The sequence below is a fragment of the Mus caroli genome, unplaced genomic scaffold (genome assembly GCF_978045245.1).
Source record: "Mus caroli unplaced genomic scaffold, Mus_caroli_1 scaffold_19, whole genome shotgun sequence".
In the NCBI taxonomy this organism is placed as follows: Eukaryota; Metazoa; Chordata; class Mammalia; order Rodentia; family Muridae; genus Mus; species Mus caroli.
Genome location: NW_028227274.1, coordinates 74,283,984 through 74,309,354, shown reverse-complemented (window position 1 = coordinate 74,309,354; position 25,371 = coordinate 74,283,984). Strand labels below are relative to the sequence as shown.

The 25,371-nt window shown below is 49.7% G+C and overlaps 1 protein-coding gene across 2 annotated transcripts in view; it reads right to left on the bottom strand.

Moving 5' to 3' along the window:
• Zbtb7c (zinc finger and BTB domain containing 7C) overlaps window positions 1-25,371 on the bottom strand; it is a 328,048-nt gene that overhangs the window by 121,797 nt on the left and 180,880 nt on the right. Inside the window, exon 4 of one of the 2 annotated variants that reach the window (XM_085833529.1) lies at window positions 13,985-14,046. The gene's annotated coding sequence lies outside the window, so the exon portion shown is untranslated. Of the gene's footprint in view, window positions 1-13,984; window positions 14,115-25,371 lie in introns of those variants that run through there. The other variant, XM_085833530.1, reaches the window with a different exon arrangement.

Sequence of the window (25,371 nt, the reverse complement as noted above, 5' to 3'; positions counted from 1 at the left end):
CTCCTTCAGCTCGGACTTCCTCTAGTCCCCGAACAGGCCCCTTCTCCCAAGGTGTTTCTAAACCCGAATTGATCTCAAGCTTGCTTAGAGTCCCGTGAATGCCAGGCAAGAGCTCTGCCCCTGGGCCCTCTGGCCTCTCTTGCAGTCGCTGTTAGCCTTGGGATTTGAATAGCCCCAGGGTCATGGGCATCAGGCTTGAAACCTGATTAAGAAAATCAGTAGGTCAAAATACCAGAAATAATTATTGAAGTGCTCTAAGCAGGGCTAATGGCAGCTGAAATGATTTCAACAATTGTCTTATTTAATTTTGACATCAGCTCCGGGAAGAGGCCGCTCTCGCTCTCATCTCCCTGTCAGGGCATCATGCCTCTCAGTTATCAGGGTGGCAGTGATTGCTCACCACCTTTGGCATGAAGTCCAGGTGCCTCCTGCCCATCTTTCCAACACCACACTACTCCTTCACTTCTGACTAGACCAGCACCTCAGATCCTCACCCTCAGGTAGCCTTATGCGCTCAGAGCCTCAGAGAAAGTACTTCCTTAAAGATTGCCTCCCCCTGCATTATGTGGCTCAGCAGTCCAGGGGCCAGGTTTACACCATGTATCTTGCTTTCTTGTGCCCATGGCTGCAGGGCAGGGACTACTCTTTGTCCTTTTCCTAAAACCCAAACTGGTTGGGTGTCGGTGTCTCCAGACTGAACGTTCTCTGCCTCCTCCCTCCATCTGCTCTTCACTCAACAGCCTGAGGACACACAGCCATCATTTAGGATTAATCTTTAAATTACGGCTTAGCTTTTCAGTGAAACATAGAGCTGTTAAAAATTGTGTTTTTACATAGGTAGATTATTCTATAGCTTGGACACATGACAGGGTTTCCCCACTATAACTACAAATCAGAGGTAAGACAAGATTGAATAATTGACTATACACACACACACACACACATTCACTCACACACACACACATTCACTCACACACACACACACATTCACTCACTCACACACACACACATTCACTCACACACACACACACATTCACTCACACACACACACATTCACTCACACACACACACACATTCACTCACACACACATACACACATTCACACACACATTCACTCGCACACACATACACACATTCACTCACACACACATTTACTCACACACACACACATTCACTCACACACTCACACACACATTCACTCACACACACATACACACATTCACACACACATTCACTCGCACACACATACACACATTCACTCACACACACATTCACTCACACACACACACATTCACTCACACACACATTTACTCACACACACACACATTCACTCACACACACACACACACACCATGGAAAGTAAAGGAAAAGGAAAATGAAAATGATAAACCAGAAGAACACATTTGACACTTATCTCATAAACAGGGTTTGGTACTAATATGTATAGAAAGGTTTCTGAGCAGGTTGTATTTACATATTTAGGAAGGTGTGTGTGTGTACGTTGTCTGTGTCTGTGTGTGTGTCTGTGTGTGTGTGTGTATGAGAGGGGGGAAGCATAACAAAAAAAAAGAGGCAAATGATTTTGGGAATGGGGGGTGTTACATGAGAGAAATTTGAAGATGGAATGGGAAGGGAGGACTATAATGTAATTATATTTTAATTTTTAAAAAGTAAAAAGTTTTAATTAGTAATCTGAGGAACAGAGAACTGAAAGCCCAGTAGAAAAATGGGTAAAAGCAGTCTCAGAAACACAGAAATTGCATGTTTTTCGGATATGTTTATAAGTATGTAAGTAGGAGGCTGTGAGAGTTGGCATAGATGCAGAACCTAGACAGGGGACCCTGAGAGGGGATCAGGGGTGTTGAGAAAGGCTGGGTGTGTGTGTGGGGCAAGACAGCTCCTGGGGTGGGGGTGGGGCACAAGGGAGAGGGAGGAGATGGGGAAGGAAACAACAAAACCGACTTTGTTCGGAAAAAAAAAATGCTATAATGAAATCTAATTCTTTATAAGTTTATTAAAAGTGAAATAAGACGCAGGTTAGCAAAGATAGAGAAAACAGGCAAAAGATAGAACAGAAAATTTACACGAAGAGATATTAAAGTCATCCTAAAACATATGAAAATATGTTCAACTTGGATTCGTAAGACAATCAAAATCAAAATTACAGCAAGACACTGTTTCATGGCCACAGGATTGGCCAGCGTTCCAGGAATGGGTAGCACCTTCTGTTGTAGAGAAACAGGCGGGACGAGGATGCAGGTTGGCAGCACACTGGAGGAGGGGAGTTGGGGACACCTAACAAATCACACAGCATGCTCCACTACGCAAGTCCTAGAAACAGACCCTGAAGGAACGTTCCCAAGCAGAAGAGACCCACAACAAGCATGGCAGCTTACAATAAGGTGCAACGTGTAGGTAACTACCTAGGTTGCCACACATAAGAGGGTGGCGAATAAGCCGGGCACCTGTACACCGTGGAGTATGACGTAGCCGTGAGACAATGGGGAAGCCCTCTATGTGCTAGTATGCTGTGCATCCCATGATCTAATACTGAATGAATACAAAAAAGCACATACCTCTTGTGTAAGAAAGAAGGAGACATAGGAAACAGAAGTTCAAGATAAACTGGGTATGTATGGAGAGAGAATGACATGTTCCCAGACAGGCCTTTGGGTGTCTTACATAGTAAAAAGATTAAATTAGAGGACTCTGTGGCAGACACAACTGGACAAATGTTCCTAGAGCTACATGGCCCAAAGATGCACAAGGCGCTGAAAATAAATGATTCAGGAGCTCTCTGTGCAACAAGACACAAAGACCATCCCTTTTATGGGGGAAAAGCATTATGGCCGACTGGGTGAAAAGAAGGTCCGAGCCAGAAGAGAGGGAGAAGGGTCAGTAAATGCCATCTTCTAAACTCATTTATGGCAGCTATGGAGATATGTGTTGGGCCTGTGAAAAAATATGCTGGTCGGCAGTCAGTCATGGACATAAAAGGGCTCAGAAGGGTATAAATCACACTAATGAATTGGTTTTCTCCAATCGACTGTGGAACAGGGTAGTCAGTGCCTTCAGTTGTGAGCCCCCCCCCCCCTGGTGACCCCCGTCAGGCTCCAGTAGAGAGTTCTAGTTTAATAGTCACACAGATGGACCTGGCCTAACCAGATGGGTGACCAAAAACAAAGACAAATAAATAAATAAAAAGAGTCACGAACAAGTAGTCTTGGGAAAGGACTGTCAGAAGGAGAGGGGGTTGCTAAGAGGGGGAGGGAGATACGGGAGGGTCTGTGGGAGGGAAGGATCAGGTCATCGTGCAAACCTAGTTAATAAGAAGAAATTAAATTACATCTGTAAGAGTAGGAAGCAGAGAGAATCCCTCTGGGTGGAAGGAAAAACAACCCCGACTGTATTCGAGATAAATACCACAACACACTTATGGGCCAAAGGAGAAAGGGAAGACGAGCCAGGCAAGGTTTGAACGGGGCTCACTGCGGGAGAGAAGCTTGGTGGTTGTGCTTCCAGAGAAGCGATTCCCAGAGAGGTTTAGGTGTCACGAAGGACTGAGGAACAGCGTGTGTGGTGCTGATCTCACAGGAGAAGAAGGACATGTAAATATGGGGTAAGGAGCCACTCCATGGTCATGACTTGGAACTAGAGCGTGGATGTAGGCTCATGATTTCTAGAAGTCTCTGAGTGTGTCTCTGTGTGTGTGTCTCTCTCTGTGTATCTCTGTATGTTTCTCTCTGTGTATCTCTGTGTGTGTCTGTCTGTGTGTCTGTGTATGTGTCTGTCTGTGCGTGTGTCTCTGTGTGTGTGTGTATCTCTGTGTGTGTATGTGTGTGTCTCTGTGTGTGTCTGTCTCTGTGTATCTCTGTATGTGTCTGTGTGTGTGTCTGTGTGTCTATGCGTGTGTGTCTCTCTGTGTGTATGTGTGTGTGTGTAAGTATGTGCATTATAGCTACTTTTCTGTTGCTGAGATAAAAATGCTATGACTGAAGCAACTTAGAGAATGTTTGCTTTGGCCGTGGTCCCAGAGTTGTTGACAGTCGATGATGGCGGGGAAGCACAGCAACAGGTAGCCAGATCAGGAACTCACATCTTCAACCCCAGGCACAAAACACAGCGAGTGAACTACAAGCAAGGAGCAGCTATAAATCTCAGAACTCCTACTTCCTCCAGCAACAGCTGCTTCACTTCCAAAAGGTCCCACCATCTCCCCAAACAGTGCCACCAACTGGAGGCCAACGGCTCAAACACCTGAGCCTGTGCAAGTCTTTCGTTTCTTATTCAAACCACTACATATGTGTTATCTATGTGCATTGATATCCATGTTGAATATGAGCAGACACATGTTCATATATGCCTGCATACACATGCTCATGTATGTATGAAAGGTATGTGATATATATATATATCCATGCATGCATTTCCTTCAGAGAGCCAAGAAGTAAAGAGCCCAGCAGCACGGAGTACACAAAATGCTCTGATGTTAGCATCTAATATCATTGTCCAAGACAAGGAGCCATGTCCTTAGAGAAAATTGATCCCAGGGCTGTGGTAGGGCAAATGGAAGATGGGCCCAGAGCCTCGTTTTAGGCCTGCTTGATGGTGACACTGTGGGTGTCCAGGCAGGAAAGTGGGCCACAAAGAGATGAGAATGGAAACAGAGCTCAGGTCAGTTTTGTTAAAGAGTCTAAAGGGTCTAATGCCAGGGGCTTTGCTCTGTATTTAAAACAGCACGGCTTGGAATAAAAGTTCTCTAGTGTAATACAACCCCTGGTGCACAAGGAAGAAAACTTACATTAACTCAACTCAGGGTACATGTTATTTCTCCAAAGAAGATGGCTTACAGAGACAGGCTACCTTAAGGGCCAGAAGAAGGCTCTTGCCTGGTCTCAGTCTTATAGACAGTGTAGAGTCATTTGGGCTATTAGGCACCTCTGGTCCTGGTTATGGGGAATCTGAGGGAGCCTCTGGCAATACAGACAGTGTAGAGGACATTCGGACTCTTAGGTATCTCTGATCCAGGTTGTGGGAGCTGGAGAGCTCCTGGCTGTAAGGGTCATTTAGATCACTAGCCACCCCCAGTTCTGGCTGTAAGAGTGTGATATGGCCTGGCCCAATGGATAGTGCAGACTACCAGGTTGTTAATCACCTGTAATTCCCAGCTTTCTGGGGAAACAAAACAAATCAAAACAAAACAAAACAGGCCTCTCCCTTTGAAAGAAGAATCCTGAGTGCTTAAAATTCCTAGGTTCCCTGGAGAGCTATGGGTGCAAGAGCCTTCATGTTCCCAATACCTGCTCATGGCAGGATGCTGGTGCCACAACATTCCACTGGAGGCAGCTTGAAAGCCCCCCCCCCCCCAGTCATTAAATCTGAAACTGTAAACACTGAAAGAAATGAGAACAGAAATAATAAACCCCTAGGAAAACAGGGGTTCATAAGGCATACAGCCCATAAAAAGATAAATAATTCCGGGCTGACCAGTAGGATCTGGCGGCAGGGTGAAGTTAGGTAAGACATCATTTTGCAACCATCATGTTCAGGACTGGATGACAAGAGAGCTGTGAATGATGATGCATCTCAGAAGGCGCCTCAGCTCACCCTTAAGACATTCCCCACAGACTGCTGCCTCATTCTAACGGGATGAGAAACGGGAAAAGGCAAGAGCTGTATCACAGAGAAACCAGAAGATAGCTAGACCGGGAATTGCAATCAACCTCACCAGGGAAGAAAGCCAACAAGTCCCTCTACGTGTGACTCTCCAAGAGGGACGGACCAAGAGGGCCCTTGCTAGGAGGCAGTGGCGAGAAGATTGAGAGTTCAAGGCCAGCCTGGTCTATGGGGAAAGACATTATCTCAAAACAAACACACAAACAAAATCACCCCCAAAGATGTGTGCTATGCAGGATTCTGACCCAAAGCACAACCTGGATCTAATCACTAAAGAACATTAGATTAAATGGGGGAGACTGGGGTGACCCCACCCTCTGTGAAATGCTGCAGCCATGGCGCAGTGAGCGGTGGGTTGGGCAAGCATGTGCATTAACATCGGCTGTGGTTATGTCAGATGGGTCTTCCATCACAATCACACACTGGACTGTGTAGGGATATGAAGGACCACTGCGTGTCCACCGTGTCCTCCCATGGTCTAGAAACTATGCATGCTCAGACACCCAAGTATGTGCGTGTGTAAACACTAGGCAGAGTATAGCCAACACGCTAAACATCTGAGATGTAAGGATCCAAGGGGATTATTTTTATTTTGGCCCACTCTTCTGTAAACTGAAATTATTTCTAAGTTAGTAGATGTAAATGTATGTCCCAAGCGCCCAAGTACTCCCTCATCTAGGTGCAGCCTGTCCTCTGCTATAGGACAGTGCTAGAGTCAAGCTAGCCTGATTAGACACCTGGCCCTGGAGAAATAGACACTCTTGGGGTCTCTGCCCTTCTTCTGTGGGGGTGATACCTGTTTATGAGCACTTGGGCAATTTGAAAACCATCATACCTACAAGTGCTGAGCTCAGGCCAGGCCAAAGGAAGGTTGGCCCCACTGCTATTTATTTGGTTGCGCAGATATTCATCAGTCATGGCTGAGCAGTGCCCATCTTTCCCAGAAAGAAGCCGTTGGGATCCCAGAACATGGACCTGCTCAGGGCTGGCCTCTGGCTGGCTTCCACTTGGAAAAGTTCCATGGTAGGGCCGTGGGCCTCTGCCAAGTCTTGGGAACTCAGGCCCTTGCACTCTGGCCTTGACCTCTACCAGTTCCCACTGGCAATGTGCCTTTCTTTGGGTTTGACCTGCTTCCAGGCTGCCCTGGACTCTGTGGGCCCCTGCCAGGGTATTCGAATTCTCACTATGGGCTCCTTCATGGAAGGATCCAATGAGGCTCTCCAGCTTGGGGGTCATTCTGACTCCACTGCACCTCTCCCAAGACCCTCTGCACTGGTGCCTTGCTTCCAGTAGATTTGCTTGCTTCCCCACATCTCTCACCAGAGCCTGGAATTCTCTTGGAGGCCTTTAGATTGGTCCTTGGGTCAGGCACGTCCTGATGAGGCCTCTGGGTATAGTGTCTTCCTTGGCCTGTCATTTTGGGGCAGGTGTGCTGGGCTATTTTCCTTTTGTCCTCCGATCTTACTTGTCACCTCCCTCTAGTAGACACTAAAGCTATAACAGCCATGGACTTCCTGTTTGGCAATGAGGAAGAAAAGAGTGGGGACCAGAGGGATGATGGGTAGAGGTCAGGATGTTTAAAGTCTTGTCTCCCTTTCCTCAGACTGGCTGTGCCCTTAGATCAGACACCACAGCCCAGGAAAGGAAGCCCCCCCCTCATACCCTCCCTGACTCTCGTGGCAGTAGGCCTCTCCCTGCTCACCTCTTCTCTCCCCAGAGAGACAGAATCCCATGTTAACAGTCTTGGTGTCTACAGTGGGCCTCCCACACCTTGCCCTGGCCTCTGACCTCACCTCCTGTCACAAGGCTGATGCTAAGCATGCCACCGGCTTCCTGATGCCCCAACATAGGCAGATACCAGTGGATGTGCAGCCCTTTCCTCAGGAATGTGTGGGTATCTGTGCAGCAGCCTAGGGGAGGGGATCCACCTGGAAAGCAGGTGTGTGCTCCCCAACAGTTGCCAGGACTGCCACCCCAGGCCTCCCTCGGAGGAGTGTTGCCTTTCAACTTCATCTTTTTGTGACTTGCATGTTCACTGTTCACTGAGAAGCAATACAAGGAAGGAATTAAAGAGGGCGGAGTTGGTAGAGGATACCTTCCTTCTGGGCTAAACCCTTTGCTGGGGATGCTTTCGGAGCCTGAGTCAAGGTGTGTGTGGGGGTGGGGGGGGCAGGTGGCTGAGCATGTTCTTCAAAATTGGTTCTGAGAGATACTTGGGGCTTCTTATTATTCATTCCATTAAAATCAGGATATTAGCTAATGCCTGTCGTGTCCTTAGAGCAGACCTGGCAACTTCTCTGATGCATTTGTCTGCTTGAAAGTGAAGGAGAAGGCCTTTGATGTGATCCCTCTGTCAAGTCCATTCTGTCTCATGCCCTGTGGCAGAGACACTGTCAGCTCCAGGACAAAGCGGTGGAGCTAACAGCACCCCCTGTGCCAGGCCTCACCAGTGGCTTCACACCCTGCTTGCTGCAGGCAAGGAAGCAAACAGGACAAGGCCTTCCAGTCCTGGGAGGGTGAACCCCGGATCCGAGGCTAGCAGTGATTTGGAGATAAGTAGAGGGATGAAGACCAGAAACCTTGCTTAGTAACCAGAACTGCTGGGCAGTGTTCCGGTTCTCCTTTGCAGCCCCCTCTTTGGAAGGAATGGCATAATATAAATACATTCCAGTCTAGCTGGAAAGAATCAGGGCTTGGCATTTGGAGTCCTGGCATCACAAGGTGAGGAGGAGGATTGTGAGGCCTTGGCCAGTGAAGTGCTTGGCTGGTCCTGAGGAGGGACGAGTGGCTTCTAGCTGACAAGGGTTCCTCATGTGAGGGTGGCTGAGTAGGGCTTATTCCAGGTGGCCCGGGTCACAGACTAGACACATGCATGGCATGGGATTTTTTTTTTTTTTTCGAGACAGGGTTTCTCTGTGTAGCCCTGGCTGTCCTGGAACTCACTTTGTAGACCAGGCTGGCCTCGAACTCAGAAATCCTTGCCTGCCTCTGCCTCCCGAGTGCGTGTGCCATCATGCCTGGCTATGGCAGGGGATTTTACAGTGAGTTGAAGAGTTGTCATGGGGTTGTCATGGTGATTGGTGGAGGTGGGATTCCCAGGGTCAGGCTGGTGGTCCCAGGATTGTTCCTCAGGGGAGGTTGGATGCATAGGTGGGGACAGTGAAGAGAGAGAAGCATAGGAAGAACTGACAGGGCAGAGGTCAGGGTGACAGGAGCAGAGTGAGGGTCAGGGAAAGGTCAGGCTGGAAGCATCCTGACTACTTCCCTTCTCCCTTTGTCTCCCTGAGCAACCTCAAGTCTTATTAATCTCCCAAGACTGGTCTTGTTGATCAATGTTGATTTCTCCCGCACACCTGTTCCCGTTTCAGATGAAAATGGATTATGAAATCATTCCATTTGGCTGGTGATTACCATGGCAATCAGGCATGCTCACTGACAGACCAGCACTTTTCCCGAAGACAAGATTTTGCTGATAGCAGCTTTCATGTCACTTACACCTGGCTGGGGGGTGGGGGGGACACTAAGGGACACAGGGTGAGGCTGGAGGATGGTGTCCTCTTTCAGGAGGCCCAGGCAGGTAGCACAGCCGCAAGGGCCTTGGGGTGGGGCGCTGGGGAAGGCATCTCTGAAGGGAGATGGGGGTTGGGTCAGATGGTGGGCAGGCCAGTGGTTGGCAAACCTCTACAGCTAAGAGTAGCCTGGAGGCTTTATCTAACCTAAAGGCTGTATCTAAGCTGCCTGCATCCACAGTTAGGCATCCTGACTACATATCACTCAGCCTCCCACCCATAGCAGAGCCTACCCCTGTGGCCTCCCGGACCGCCACAAACATGCGACTGTTTTTATTGCTGTCTATTCTGTGATAGGATTAAGGTGTAGGGTTTGATGAAAGCCAGAGTGGTTGCAAATTGTTTCATCCTGATAGTTCAAGTTTTAAAAGGCTTCAAGCAGATGACTCAGCATCATTCAGATCCCAGTTCCCTCCCTTGGTGACCTGGGGCAAGTTACAGAGCCTTTCCGTGCCCCAGCCATTAAAGGTAGGCGCTTAGCAACTTCTCACGGGCACAGTTGTGCAGATCAAGTATGGAAACCCATTAGAACAGAGCTGGTACAAAGAAAGCCATCAAAAGTCAGATGCTGTGGTCCTGTAGTCACTTCTATATTGTCCTAGGGGAGGGTGCTGAGGCCAGGCTGTGTGGCCAACTGGTCTAGACAGGCTGGCCTTATTCTCTGATGTCAAGAAAGCTTCTTGTGATGCGAGAGTGTATAGGCTGAAGAGTGTGAGAAATGTATCCTTAATAGAATCCACATTTGACACTCACAGGGCTGGCCCTGGATCTGGCAGAGCCTCTTCAGCCTGTGGAGCAGAAAGGTAGAGGGGAGCAGCCAGGAGCATCGACCATACATAAACATTGCCTTGCCTCTTGGTGCTACCCTCTTCAGGTCCAGGAGAAGCCTGGAGCCCAAGTGATCAGAGCTGACCAGTATCAGTGATGAATGAGATTGGCACTCTCTTCAGGACGTCTGTCAGTGTGCCTCCTAGGACTGATCCCTTTACCAGCCTAGGAAAGCTCTAATCTACATTTTCAAGTTGCCATCCCTTACCCTAAATGCAGCTTTTGAAGCTTAGCGTAGGGCACAGGGCTTTGGCATGCTCCTTCTCTGGAAGTATAAGAATGCCCACCTTGCTGGCTGGCATCCACGAGTTGCCATCCACGAGTGTTGTCTGAGGGGCACAGCCACTGTAGAACATTGCTCAGGTGGTTCTAGGCTCCACACCACTTCTCTGTTTCCTATAATGGCATCTGCCATGAATACCATTGTCTCTCAGTAGCACAGACACTGAGCCATGAAAAACTGTTCAGGAGCCACCGTGGGCTCTGTACTGCAGAACCCACCAGCCCGAGGCAGTGACAGGCCATTACTCTGTGTCCTGCAAGCTGCAGCGATAAGGAAACTCCACCAATTTGATCCTTTATCTTGTCGCAGGTTGAGGGAAGATATTATTTCAATCTAGATAATGATTCAATTTCTTGGACGGAAATGAGATTTTTTTTTTCCAAGTCTTCAAGGGGGTGCCACCAAAATCCCTCTTGGGGCTGGAGCAGGCCATGCCCAAGTTAGAAGATTTCTTGTAATTTAGAAACTATACCTGGTAGGGAGTTGCGGGAATGGATAGAGAGCATGAAGTTTGGTTGCAAGAGAAAAACATACAGGCTGGGCCAATAAGAATACAAAGTAACCGCTCTTTGGATATTCATGTGCATTAACCAAACCCATAAGACCTAATTCAGAAGGTAGGTAGGCAGAGTGAGCCAATGGCCTGAGAGCTAGGGAGGTACAGAATAAGGGTACACAAACTAGTCCCACTGTGAAAGGGCCATCTGGGTCTTCCATACTAGCCTGTCACATTGAGGGAGAGCTCCTGGGTCATTTTGCTGACAGATGGCATTAATACCATTACAGCGCTTCCTACCACAGGGAAGGAAGGGAGCCCGCCTTCAAGCTGAAGTGAGATCACCTCATCCAAGGAAGTCACAAAGGGCTGACAGCACAGATCATCTCTGTGCACTCTGGAAGCATCAGGAAGCCATTAAAGAAGATGCGAATGACGTCAGTACCTCAACAGTTTGCTCTAAACAGCGAGTTTAGAGCAACGCTACATTATTTTTAAGGGCCTGGGAATTCCAAGAGCCATAGTACAGTATTGTCAAACTGTGTGGTTTGCTTTAAACAATTGTTGCAATTAGAGAGTGATTGTCAGATCAGTTGTGGAGACAGAAGAAATCCTAAGTAGAGTTTGGAACATTTAAGATGGGTGTGCATTTGGGATACCCCCATAGAAAGCTGTTTCCTCTCCAAAGAGAAGGCTCATTTCAGCTCTGTCCACTCTGGGATAGTCCCAACTGCTGACTCAAAGTCACAAGAAGGTTGCGCCTTTCTACATGGCCTTTGAGTAACTACACTTGGGCATCTACATGGCGCTATTGTTGGAATGAAAAGCCACACACAGTTGTGGGAACCTAGGGTGTCTCTAGGAGAATAGAGGCTTGGGGCTAGGGAATGGGAAGGGTCTTTTTACTGGAGACCTTCTGGTCCTTTCCAATTAAGCACCACGAGACTATCGCCAATGAGGAATAAAAATGCAGTTGATAAGCCCACATTTTCAGGACAGACAGACATGTCAGTCAGAGGCTTCCTATTTGAACTGTGATCCTATTCCCCATACGCTTTGGAAACGCAAAGGGAGTTGCAGTCAAGATGGCTGTGACAAGTGGCTGTCTTTACAACAGAGATGCTAATTAGGAATGAAAGTAAATGCAGTGGGTGCCAGGCCCAGGGCCTCTTCACATACCAGCACACACCATCCCAGCTGCTGAGTATACAATGTGTGGCTTTTGCAGGGGACAGTCTCTAGATTCCTGGCTCTAGACTCAGGTGAGTCATAGAGGTAACAATACTCTAGAAGTGGCTGAGGAAGACTAATGGGACAAGTAAGTCCCAAGCCTTTCTCTGACCCATGCATCACTACAGCGCTGTATGTGGAACTGAGGAGACTCGCCCTGGCATATGTACTTGCTGGTAGCCTGGCTCCCGTGTCACAAGCACCCTATACTATCTCAGACTCTGCTCTCAGGACACTCCAACAGGTCCTTCACCCATGGCAGAACCCTCTCATGCTGACAGAGTAGCCCCTAATGTTAGATGTGCACATGCCCGTCTGCTTCGGGGGAGGGGGGCACAGCCACCATCCTTCTTTGTCAGAAACCATTTGTCTGATGGCATTGCCTATGAAATCCAGAGACACAACACACTAGCCTCAGAACCAGAATCCAAACAATGGAGCCTGGGACCATATGATCATAGCTATTCTCTTTCTCCAACAGGGATGCAGGCAGCCCTCAGCATGGCCTGCTTCTTAATCAGAGAGAGAGAGAGAGAGAGAGAGAGAGAGAGAGAGAGAGAGAGAGAGAGAGAGAGAGAGAGAGAGAGAGAGAGAGAGAGACAGCAGAAGGTTGGAGAGAACATCTTTGAAGTGCCGCATACCTGCTCAGTAAAACTGAGCTCATAGATATTTCAGGCAGTCTAAGCCTCAGTTTCTCCTGCTCTAGGAGAGGAATACCTGGTAAGCTTGTGGCGCTCTCAAGAGGCAAGACTGCCAACTGTGTAGAAATGGCACTGTGAACACTGCTTATTAGGATTGGTATTTCAAAATAGCCAGTCCCTCCTGCTAACTTGTATTCGTTAAGTGCATAGATTTCAGTTGTCCCTATGCCTGGGCAGCAGTGACTCTTCAGAAGAACAAGCAGGATCTTGGTGACAGTCCACTTAAAGCTTAGTGTGTCCCCCGTGCTGACTTCATGGGGTTTAGTGGTCTTTAGTTGCTGCTGCTCGCAGAAGGCTCAGTGTGTGTTTGAGGGACATGGTCTGAGACACAGGGAAGACCCCAAGCATGGGTTTCCTAGTGTATACGTGCTGATCTCACAGTCAACCTCACAGCCCTCTGCACATGACGGATTATCAGACAAATTGGGCAGAACTTACTTTTATTTACACAGTTGAGGGATACTTTACGGCATTTTGGCTTTTTGTAACTAGACCCTTCATTGAGCCACTCTGGGTACTCAGCACGTTGCCTGGCCTCACCAACCTCTCCGCCACCCACCAGACCCACGCCTGTGGCCTTCACAAAGGCCTTAATATGTCCCCGAGCAAGGCCTCTGCTGTACTCCCCCCCCCTCCCCTGGGGCCCAGATCAAGTCTGTCCCTCCCCAGAAGGCTCTTCCCTGGCCACTCCTACCAATGGTGTCTCTCTCCATGCCATGGGAACCAGTGTAGGTCCATGCGCCCTTCTAGAAAGTTCTTTGTCTCACACAGCTCTTGCCACACTGCCAGAAGTGGTTTGACTCACCGCTCTGGGCTGAGCACACTGTCCTGTGGTGTATGAGAGAATTGTTCTGATAGAGACAACCTAAGAGCAAACTTAGAACACCATAGACACAGCCTCTCAGGGTTTCCAGGGTAGTCTTTTACTGCCCACTTACAGATCCACAGCCAAGGAGTTCTGTCTGGGACACACCCAGGGGTGTCCTCTAGTTAGAGGGCAGAACAGGGTTCAGGGCATCCTCCTTCAACCTGATGTCTTATGTGCTTGGGACCAGCCCTGTCCAGTGACAGGGACCTTCCAGAAGAAGACCCCAAAGCCAATTCCACACACTCACGCAGTTTCTGCCCTTAGCAGGGAAACTGCCCATTTCCCAGAAACATTGTTAAACCACAAAACTCAACAAGCAAAATTCATACTCACAAGCACCGACTCCTTAGGTTTCAGTTTTAGGCCACCAGTCTTTCTGCAAACCTGCTCATTTCCTGCAAAGAGAGGGACAGGCAGAGAGAGGCACATTAGCATCTGCTCTGGGTATCCTTCAAGCTTTCCTGGCTGGCCTCCGGCTCCACACCTTCTCCGCACGCATGCACGTTCCTTCCTGAAGCACTCCCCTCCCCTCCCTGGGAACACCATGTTCTGTTGGGTGGGCGCCCCCACCCCTGCAGGCCTGTGGGCTCTGCCCACGCCGCCTCCTCCCGCTCCCGGCGCCCTGCCAGTCTCAGATTGACCACTGCCTCCAATTCCCTGAAGGCACTGGGCTTCTTCCCACTCCGGAGCCAGCGAGGCCTCCACTTCTGTAGCATGGGGTTGCCTAGCAACGGTGCGCGCGGGCTCAGAAGGCCCTCCTAAATTGGACCTCACAGCACAGGGCATCTCCTTGTACAGCTGCCTGCATCTTAACAATCCGCCTCTGAATAATAACACAATGGTAATTGCATTCACGGACCCCAAACTACATTTAAATAATGTTCAAGAGCTGACACAAACCAACAAAGGCCAGAAAATGCATCGGGGAGGTTGACTGTGAGGCCACGCAGGGACGCTCCGCTGTAGGAGGGAGTTGACACCAAAGACTTGAGTTAATGACAATGTCGCCCTGAACTGTGAATTCTTCTGCTTCCGCCTGAGCATGTCACTGCTGTAATGCGTTGTAATGTAAGTTTGAGCAATTAACTTGAGGAGGTAGGGATGCCTCAAGACAGGGTGCCCTCTCGTTCTGCTGACTTGTACCTCAGTTTTGGGGGGACAGGAGAGGGAAAATTTCATGGGAAAGAAAGCTTGAAAGTAAATTTCTTTGGCTTTGGCTTCTCCAAGTGTGGCTAAATCCCTTCCTTCCTTCCTTCCTTCCTTCCTTCCTTCCTTCCTTCCTTCCTTCCTTCCTTCCTTCCTTCCTCAACTAGTCTCATTCTAGCCCTGGTTAGTTGGAACTCACTAAGCAGACTAGGCTGACCTCTGCCTCTGCCTCTGCCTCCTCGCCTCTCTGCCTCTGCCTCCTCGCCTCTCTGCCTCTGCCTCTGCCTCCTCGCCTCTCTGCCTCTGCCTCTGCCTCTGCCTCTGCCTCTGCCTCTGCCTCTGCCTCTGCCTCTGCCTCTGCCTCTGCCTCTGCCTCTGCCTCTGCCTCTGCCTCTGCCTCTGCCTCTGCCTCTGCCTCTGCCTCTGCCAAGACCACAGCATGCCATGCTTTAGCAGGAAAGGGAAGAACTTGGTAAACCAGAGAAGGTGGTACATATACCACACAACTGATGTATTTCAGGATGGAAAGTGAAGGCTCTTATAAAGTCATAGCGGCAGAGCAGGTTGACCACATCCATGCCTCAAGCCTTGAAAGGCATCCACATTTGTGCAGCCATGTTCATAACTGACTCCTTCCCAACAGGCAAAGGTAGAGGCAACTCAAGTCTCTAATAGTCACTGAGTGAATAGTAAAATGTGGTAGGTGAATGGAATATCATTCACCCTTCAAAAAGAAAGAAATTCTGACATATCTATACTGGGCGTGACCCTCAAGGCCATAGTAAGTAAAAGGAGCCAGTTGCAGAAAAGACCACGTCCACGGTTTCCCCTTAACTTGAGAAGTATGGGGTAGTTATATCTGCAGAGACAGAAAGTACAGGGCAGGAGCTGGAGGTGGGGAGTCGGGGTGAGGTGGGGGTGGGGGTGAGGGTTGGTATCTTATGAGCACAGATGGAGAAGAGGAGAGAGCTCTGAAATGAGTACTGAGTATGACTACACAGCACTGTGATAAATTTAATGCCATGGAACTGAACACTGAAAAATGGTTAAATGATAATATATATCTGTTTTTTTAAATCCATCTGTAATACTGGTGCAAGGCTTACTATCTCTTCATGACTCAAGTCCATCTTCATCTTGGAAATCAGAGTGGCCCATGTCACTCTCAAGCTTGAGCAGGGTAGTTGTCACCAGGACTAAAGCCCCATTGCTCAGGGCATCTGACAAGCATGGGTCTGTGCCATATGGCTGCACATAGGGCCTATATGCTGCAAGGCAAGGTTCTTCTTCACATCTGCTTACAGCATCTGCTTTCCTCTGGGGACAGCACCATCCCATCCCTGTCTTCTGCCTGCTTCCACCTGTCACACAGGCTCCAGTGCATTTCCCCTGGTCCTGTCCTCTGTGCCTTAGCCGACTCTCCTGGCTCTCTCATCAAATCCCATATCCCTCAGGAGCCTCCCAGAGTCCAGACCTTTTCCGATATTGCTCTGAAAATACTGTAGCCTGCATTGACCAGATCAGCCTTGCTTTGCATTCTAGTCTGAGTGGTGGTGCCCTTCCTAGTGAAGCCCCTGACAAAGACAAGAACCTGTGCCTGCCTCAGCTCCACACCGCATTCCAAGAGTGGCTGGGACCCTCTGCCTCCTTTTCAGGAAACGGCTGGCATGAAGCAGGTCTGCAGACTGTGCTGTGGAGCCCTGGACTCGGGACTTCGGGTAGAACCCACCAGCGGCTTCTCCCAGTTGCCAGCAGTGGGGTATTTACAGACCTGATTAATTTGGAAGGGTCATTACAGCTAATGGCTTCTGCGAGCAAGAATGAATAAACAGCATAGGTAATTTTTTTTCAGTGTCCTAGATTTTTTTTTTCTTGGAATGTGCTTTAAGTTTTAAAACAGTGTTACAAGAAAAGGAAGAAATGGTGATGATCATCATGATGATCATGATGAGGAGGAGTGGGAGAAAGAGGAGGGGGAGGAGGAGGGGGAGGGGGAGGGGAAGTAAGAGGAGGGCAAGAAGGAGAGGGAGGGGGAGGAGGAGGGGAGGGGAAGGAAAAGGAGGAAGAGGAGGGAGAGAAGGGAGAGGAGGAGGAGGGGGAGGAAGAGGAAGAAGAGGAGAAGGGAGAAGAGGTTATAAGCCTGAGACATGGGAGGAGCAGCTGCTTCGGACAAGCTTCCTCTATCTCCCTGCTGATAAATGGGCCATGATCTGGATGGTCTTTCCAACCCAAACAGATACTAAAATTATGACTGGAGATGAGAATGAGAACAGCGGGTAGTGACCTTCCACATTTACAGACTCCACTCCGCCACCGTCCCGGTGCTAGGTACCACTATCTGGGGACAAGGTGCCAGCCATGCTTCTTCTCCTTGAACAAGACAAGGTTTGCAGTCCCTCCGCTGTCTTCCCGAACACTGACCCCGGAGCTTTCAAACGTATGACCCGACTTTCCTGGCTCTCATCTGATCATTAAAGTCCTCCAGACTAATGACTTGTTTTCCTGAATCTCCAGGAATGGCTGGAAAGAGGCCAAAGGGCATTGTCTAGGCTCCGTCTCTCCAGACCTTGGCTCTGTGACCAGCGGCCCTGTCTGTCAAGGCTGGCTGCTGCAGGACAGACGCCCCCCGGCTCCCCGAGACAGGCTAGATTAAATGGAAGTGTTGTCCACAGAACAGAGAGCTCTGGCTCCAGGCTGCCATCCCAGGGAGAGACAGTCTGGGCTCGTTACTGTGGTGTCCCCTCATGGCTCCATTTCCTGGTCATTGTATCGCTTCCCTCTGCCTTGGTGCAGACAGACAAGGGAAAGCAGGAAGCGAACACAAAGGCTCTTACTTCTGGAACACTTGTGGCACTCGGTGGCAACGAGATGAATTGAAAATTAAAAGTGATGGGTACTGACAATTACACTAATGTTAACAATGTCCTTTAACTAATGGTTGGACAGTGCTTTGTGGTTTAGTCTGGTCCTGTGTGCCTGCCAGGCAGGTGGGATAGCTTCAGCCCATTTATTGAGTCCAACATCTGCTTCCTGCTAGGGATACAGCCATGAGAAGGCAGGTTCTAGCTACACTCCTCTCAGGCGGCTTCCAGACAACAGGGAGGGAACTACGTGCTGAGTAACTTGCTTCCAGATAGCAGGTGCCATGTCCTCTGCCTGCTTTATTAGCCCTGTCCAGTTAATCCTGCATGGTCCTGGAGTGAGAAGTCTAGCCCATATCATGCTATCTGAGGGATAAACCCTTGGACAGCATGGCCTGGTGTCAGAGAGCCTAGGAAGAAACAGATGTGCCTGTCCAGGACTAGGCACAGTACCGAACGCCCAGCAGACACAGTCTAGGCCCCCACCCGTTAGCCTGTCCTGAGAAAGCTGTGTAGAGGTTTGGGAATAGCTGGTGCAAATTTGACCTCCTGAGTCCTTAAGGAAATGGCAGGACAAAGACGGTCAGCATTCAGTACATTGGTATTGTTTTTGGAGTCACTATTGGATGTTTTTAGAGGAGAAAACCCCATAGTCAGAGGACCCCTGGAAATCCTCACTCAGCTCCTGGAAGCACATCAGCACAGGGAGGACAGATGCTCTGTTCATACGCTCACAGGTACACAAGTGGGACACGAAGACAAGGGTGCCACATTCCAGATAGGGAGCAACATGGAGGCGGCCCACAGGTCTGAGGTTACTTGGGACAGTCCGTGCTAAGACTGAATGGCAGTTTAAGTTTGCAAAAGGAAAAGGGTTCTCACGATACAAAGGAAACAAGTGGAGTGTGGCAATGCCTTGTCTCTCCTAGACCAGCCCGTCTCCATATCTGTCCTTCCAGACAAGCTGTAAGGTGTACCGAGGACTCAAACATCCCAGCAGGCTGGCTGTGCCTAAGTCCAGCTCTGCAGGGAATGGTGGCTATGACCATGACCGTGTGGTGCCCCGTGGGTCTTCTGAGGCAGGCATCAGTCTGGGGTGATGGGGGTGTGGTACTCTGAGCTTAGTCAGCACAAGACGTTTGTGTGACATGAGTGTCAGCTGCTCTGGCTTGGGTGAGGTCTCTGCCCTTTTTATCTTTGTCTTGTTTGCCAGGGCCTGAGTCCTGTTACTCATTCCTCTGTCTTGACCTATTTCAGAAAGTTCTATTTCTACCTGGTGTCCAGTGTGACAACTAACCGTTCTTTTTCTACCTTGTGTCCCAACTGTTCTTTCTCTCAGAACCAAAGTATCCTTTCAGGTGGAAGAGAAAGCTGTGGTCTCCTGTTGTATCTGGCCAGTAGATCACAACCTGGGTTCTAGCCTGGAAAGGCATTTTGGAAACCTGGAAGAGAAGAGGGGCTGGGCTGCGCGAGATAAGGAAGGAACCAAGACAAAGCTCTCTGCTCAAGGTTCAATTTTTACTATTCCGGCACTCAGTTATAAAGGAAGGGGGAGGGGCCCAATTCCCGCCAAATAATCTTGGGGTCCAGTAGCAGGGTGATCACGTGATGGCTTCGGAACAGCAAAGCGGCAGGTTCCAGCAGTGGGCGTGGCAGAACGATTGAGCAGGAAGCTCCACCCCTGAGCAAGCAGGTTTCAGGCTGGGGGAGGGGAGACTACAGTCTCTGAACTCTGTGTTTTAGGACCCAGCGCGGTGAAGACAAGCCTGGGACACAGACGGGTGTAGAGGGGTGGGGCTTCTCCCTCTGAGGGGCTGAAGTGTTGCTGAGAGATGGGAGCTTTGAAGAGCCCACCTATCTTGTCTCCTCAGAACTCGATCCTACCCAACATGCAGTGCAGTTCCTGAAGGGGGTCACATATGCACACAGCAGAAGGCCACTTCTCCGAGGGCAAGGGGGACACTCCTACCCAGGGCATCAGGTAAAAAGTGACTTAGCTATGCCAACCACGCTTGCAGCCCCCACCAGAAAACTCTTGGGGCTTGGGAAAGTTTTCAGGGCTCTTCCTGGACCAGCTATGCTGTCCTCTGTACAGAAGATGATGTGTCATCAGAAACTAGGCTGAGGAGGTCACCAGCACTGTCACTAGCCCAGCCAAAGCAACACACTGCCTCAGCATACTCCCTAATGGTATCTCCTACCGGAAGCTCGCCTGCACACTCTTCTAAAATGCTCCATGATCACTCTTTGTCTCGTGAGCTTGGGCTTCTCACAGATGTGGCCATCCTTACAGCAGAGCAAGAGGAAGAGGACTACTGTTTGTCACTGACCTCTTGAATGCTTGTCACTGCCTTCTCCACGCTGAGTTTTTGAGACAACAGATGGGCTTCAGAGGGTGGGGAGGATCCAGAGTGTGGGTGAAGGGGAACTGCTAAGTGGAGCTGCAGAGGCAGAAAGAGCCACAGCCAAGGTCATAGGTCACCAGGTCTCGGAGGAGCAGAGCGCATGAGCATGCAGAGGAAACACAGGCTTCAGCTCCAAGCAGAGACGGAGTCAGGCAGCTATGAAGTCACCATCCCGCAGCTGCTACAGTCTGGGGAAGGATGATGTAGGGCTAGCTTTTGATCCCAGAGAAACCTCTAGCAGAGGCAGACGAACTGAGCGAACTGAGCGAGGCTGAAGCCATCTTGGCTTGCCGCTTCCCTGTGTCGGCTCCCGTTTTGGTCCGTACCAGAGAACCTCGCTAAGGACACATGGTTCAGAGGAGGTTTATTCATCCCAGGCTGAGCCCAGTGGAGTAAAAGGTGGCTTTCCAGAGTAATGGCAGTGGCTGACTGGTACAGCGGGTCACTCACCTGAAGTCTCTTAACATCTATCCCAACCAGGGCACCATGTAACCGATAACAAGGTCTCCAGGCTGGTGATGCCTCTTACTAACTCTGTGCCTCCTGAATGGCATCACGCCTGCCATCTCTGATGCCTAAGTGATATTGCTTACAGTTTATGACTCCATTATTCCATTTTCCAGTGGGTTAAAGAATTCAATGCTCTTGCAGAGCGCTCTGAGTCCGTGCTGGAGTGTGGCTCAGCTGGCAGAGCGCTCTGAGTCCATGCTGGAGTGTGGCTCAGCTGGCAGAGCACTTGCCCACCAGACACAGGGGCTTGGGTTCGAGCCATAGCATCCAGAAAAGTGAGCGTGGCAGCTCACTTTTGTCTGTAATCCCAGCACTTGGGAGTTACAATGAAAACCAGAAGTTCAAAGTCCTCCTCACTCACAGAGAAAGTTTGAGGCTAGCCTGGGCTACATGTGAAGCAGTCACGTGACAGACAAAACTAAAACATTTTTTTTTATTGGTTCCCCAAGCTTTCATTGTTTCGCCTCTGCCTAACTCAACAATATGTATATTTTTAAATTACCAGCTTCTTTTCTTTTTATTCTCTTCTTCAATTCAGTTTTCACAGAAGCAACTTTCCCCTTTTCTTTTGCAGCAGGCTTTAAGTGATTTGTATACTATTTAATTAAATTGCATAATTACAATAGCAAGTTTCACTGACATAAACAGGTTCGGGCGCTAAGCCAGCTGTTCCAGGGAAGCGCTGGGCTCAGCTGCTGGGAGCAGATGTGGGGAAGGTTTGGATAGCTGCCTGCCTGATCCGAGAGCTCCTCCATTGAAGCGACCAGTCACAGGGAATGGGGGATGCTGGTAGATCTGGCAAGGTGGCTCTTTGCAGCCAAGATGGAGGATGACTCTCAAGGGCTCAAGGACCCAGGGCTGAGCCTCCCTGACCCGTGTAACCCTCCTCCCTCCTCCAGCTGTGCTTGCTGACAGGGTACCCCCTCTCCACATGCATCTTGTCCAGCTTTGCTACACAGTAGATCCATTCCCGGGAAGCTATCCGCTGTGTGCTTGAATGCTACAGTTTCGGTGACAAATGACTGCCCAGTGCAGCCCTCTCTTGAGGGTTTCTCTTCTAGAGAACTCACCAATCATGTCCTTCCAGGTGTATTCAGTAAGAAGTTGGGGGTAGGAGGTGGGGTCAGGGGCTTCTACAAGCCCTTCAGTCTTACCATCTAGATGTCTAGGTTATGCCCAGCATACATATCTCCCAAGATGCCTCTGTGGCCCCTCTGGGGTTTTCAGTCTTTAAATCCCCCAGTCCCTTTTTACTGTAGGATACTTGCCTTCCTAACTCCATCAGAGTCGTTTTCTTCATATAAGTATCCTTTCTTACCCTATGGGCCACACAATTAACACAACTGCCATCTAACCAGCCAACTGACCAGCCACTGCTGCCAGGCACCAGCAGCTCCCAGGAGAGGGAAAAGCTCCCCAGGAGAACACATCCACACTGGATTTGCTGCTTTAAGCCACCTACCATCCTTCTTCCTTTCCTCTTGGTAAAAGGATGGTAGTTTCCTTCTAGGTGAATTTGCTGCATGCCTTCACAGCCAATGGGGGTAGGTTGTGGTTTCACTTGAGCCAATAAGTTCATGTCCATTTTATCATGAGAGTCAAAGACATATTTTCTGGGGGCTTCCAGAGAAAAAGCCATCACTGATAATGTGAGTGGGGACCTGCAAGGTCTGGAGCTATGGCAGCCTTTTTGTTATCAGAAGGAGCCTAGAGGGCGGTTCTGAGAGAACTACAGACAAGATAAGCTGAAGGCTTCACTCTCTGCCTTTGTGTTTCTCACAACCCAAGTCAATAAAATGTAGCCCTCTCCCATTTTAACTACATAGTGTTTGAAATTCATATATACACATATATGAATGCTTTGAAAAATAAAAAGCAACTAAAGCTTGATAATGAAAATATGTAGTCATTACTCTAGTTCTTCCCACACTGAACCCCAATTTCTGGAAGTGAACCTCTCTCAACTGTTTTAGCTACTTCTTGTGCTCTATGCTGGCCCATCTCTACATAACACGGTGCATTAGTCAGCTGGGGATGCTATAGCAAAATACCACAGACCAGTAGCTTGCACAACAACAACAACAACAAAACCATCATTGTGGGGGTTAAATCACAGCAGGGACACAGCACAGGTCACAGGGTAGGTTCCATTTTGTTCACTCCTAGAGAGCATCCCTCAGTATCCCACAGTGAAAGTGGGCATTCTGTCCTTTCTACCTCTACCCCACCTCCATCAAATAGCTTTGGCCTGTGTATCTTCCCGTGTTTTCCATTAAATCAACCCCCGATGTTCACAGCGGCGTTCCCTTGCGGCTGCTGCTTGTGGGTGGATAGCATGGAAATGTTTCCTTCCTCGCAAAACTCTTACATTTTTTCTCTAGCATTAAAAACGGTTCTATCAGCACCTATTTCCACAGAAGCTGCCCCAGGGGCTGGTAAAATCCCTCTGGGATCGGTCGGCTCCTTCAGGATTTCTTGGAGTCCTCCAATCTAGAGTTCCCACCCTCCGCTCAGTCCTGCCTGACTGCTGCCTTCACCCAGGCACCTTCACTGGGGAATTCTCTGAGTCTGGCAAAGTTCCCACCCCCCACCCCCTACCCTCCCCAGCCCCCACAGCTCAGCATAAAGAAAGTGGCCAGAGGAGCCACACTTCCCACCAGATATGCCCTCTGCTGCTTTCCCACTCCCCTTTTGCTCACGAAGGCCCAAGTGGCTACTCTAGAGTCCACCTAATCCAGGCCCTCTCCTTATCCAAGGCCGTTGATTTGCAGGCAGCCTGTTCTCCATCTGCTGGGGGAAGGGCCTTTTGGCATGAGACCTGCCATTTCCATGGGTTCTGGCATGAGGACATGAGTACATCTGACTACCACATCCCCACTCTTATTTCCTGGTACTCATCTTCCTGAGGTAGCCTTCGGAAGAGGTTTTGAGGGCACCGCATTGAAGACCACACTGCAATCCTTCTCCCCGGCTCTGCCTGGTTCCTTTTGGAAGTGAACAGGTAACTTGGAGGCATTGCCCACCCCCCCACCCCCACCCCCAGGTCTTCCTAATGCCTCATGGCTTGTCTGCCCTATGCAGTAGGGTTGGTCACAGGCCATGCTGCCTGTTCCTAACTGGCTACCCAGTACACATCTCTCATTTGAAGTGCACAGATGTTTGCTCTCCCCAGGACTCACAGTGCCTTCTCTGAGACCTTCTGGCACCCACTCCAGCCCACAGCCACATTTCTACCTGATGTGCCCCCTATCCAGATTAACTGAGAACTCTCATCAAAGACTCAACCACAGCATGGAGGGCTACCCTGGACCCGCAGTGTCTCCTAAGAAATGCTCAGACTGAGGAGGTCAGCAACAGCTGGAATAAAGCACTTATGAAGACATAAGCAGAGGATCACATGCCTGGACACACAGGCAGCCCAGGTGAACCACATCCCTTGGTTAGTCACTTTCATGCTCCCATGACAGAAATCCCATACTTAGCCGTGGAGAGGGAGTTGTGTGGCTGGTATGTGTGCAAACCTTAACCAAGCAAGATGAAGAGGGCAAACCTAGCTAACAGTGGTCCATATGCTTCCAGGGGGTAGGACACATGGGACATCTGACCCCACACTGGCCTGCTGCTACAGTTTCCTCATTGAGAGGGAGAGAGAGAGAGAGAGAGAGAGAGAGAGAGAGAGAGAGAGAGAGAGAGAGAGAGAGAGAGAGAACACTAATGAATTGTCCTGCAGAAAGGAGTCCTTCAGCAAGAACTGAATCACTGTATTCCTACCACCTCAGGTAAAGTATTAGACGTACCACATCCCCCCCCCCCAAAGAGGCATCATCCAAAGCCACCAGCCACCTCGTCTGAGTTGAGTTCAGATTCTTTCTATACAGGAACAATGAAAATGGAGGCCGAAGTCATGTGTGGCGGTTTGTGCCCATGGTCCCAGCTACTTGGTAGGCAGGGGGTGGGATGGTGGCACAGCAGGTGGATTTAGAGCATCTTGGCTGACATTGCAAAACTCTCTCACTGAAACTGGGTGGGGCCTCTATGGGAAAGCCCCTCCGGTTCTCTGGAAAGGCAGCAGACAGAGTCCCAGATGCGGAGGGAAGAGATCAGTGTGTGGCTCCACAGTGCAACAGGAGAGCCCAGTAGGTATCAGGACACGCCTCTGCAGACCCAGAGCAGAACCAGGACATGAAAATGCGTGGTGCTGGTTTTGTACCTGGCAAGGTATGTGCTCCTTTCCATACCAGTCTAAAGACGAGCATCCTAGCACCCCACGTCTCACTTGAGCCAAGGAAAGCATTGCCACTTAAGTAGGTCAGTCAAAGCGAATGACTCCCCCAGGAGTGTCCCCTCTTCCCAGTGGCACAGATAATGTGCTTGCCCTTCCAAGACCAGACTCGGAGCACCAGAGGGTCATCTATGCCTGAACTGGGTTTTAAGCATGAGAACAACACTATGAAGGGAGTTCCCACTCTCCCCTGAGAAAAACCCTCTGAGTGTCCAGAAACAAAGGCATAGCCGAGCCGCACGGGAGGATTCTCTTGCAGCCTAGTAAATCTGACACAGCTTTTCTGTTGTCCATGCCCACGGTGACGGCCTGGCTCTGGCCTGACCCAGCCATGCTCTGGCAAGTCCCTGGAGTCCCAGTGACTCACAAGTCAGATTTCCACACATCTCCTTCCGTCTCCTCTCTTTGCTAGAATCCTATCCTCTTTCTGCCTACGGTCCAGGCGGCCTGCCTTTTCTCAGGCCTCTCTCCCTGAGTGGTGGGTGGCCCTATGCACCTCTTCCTTAAAAATGAATG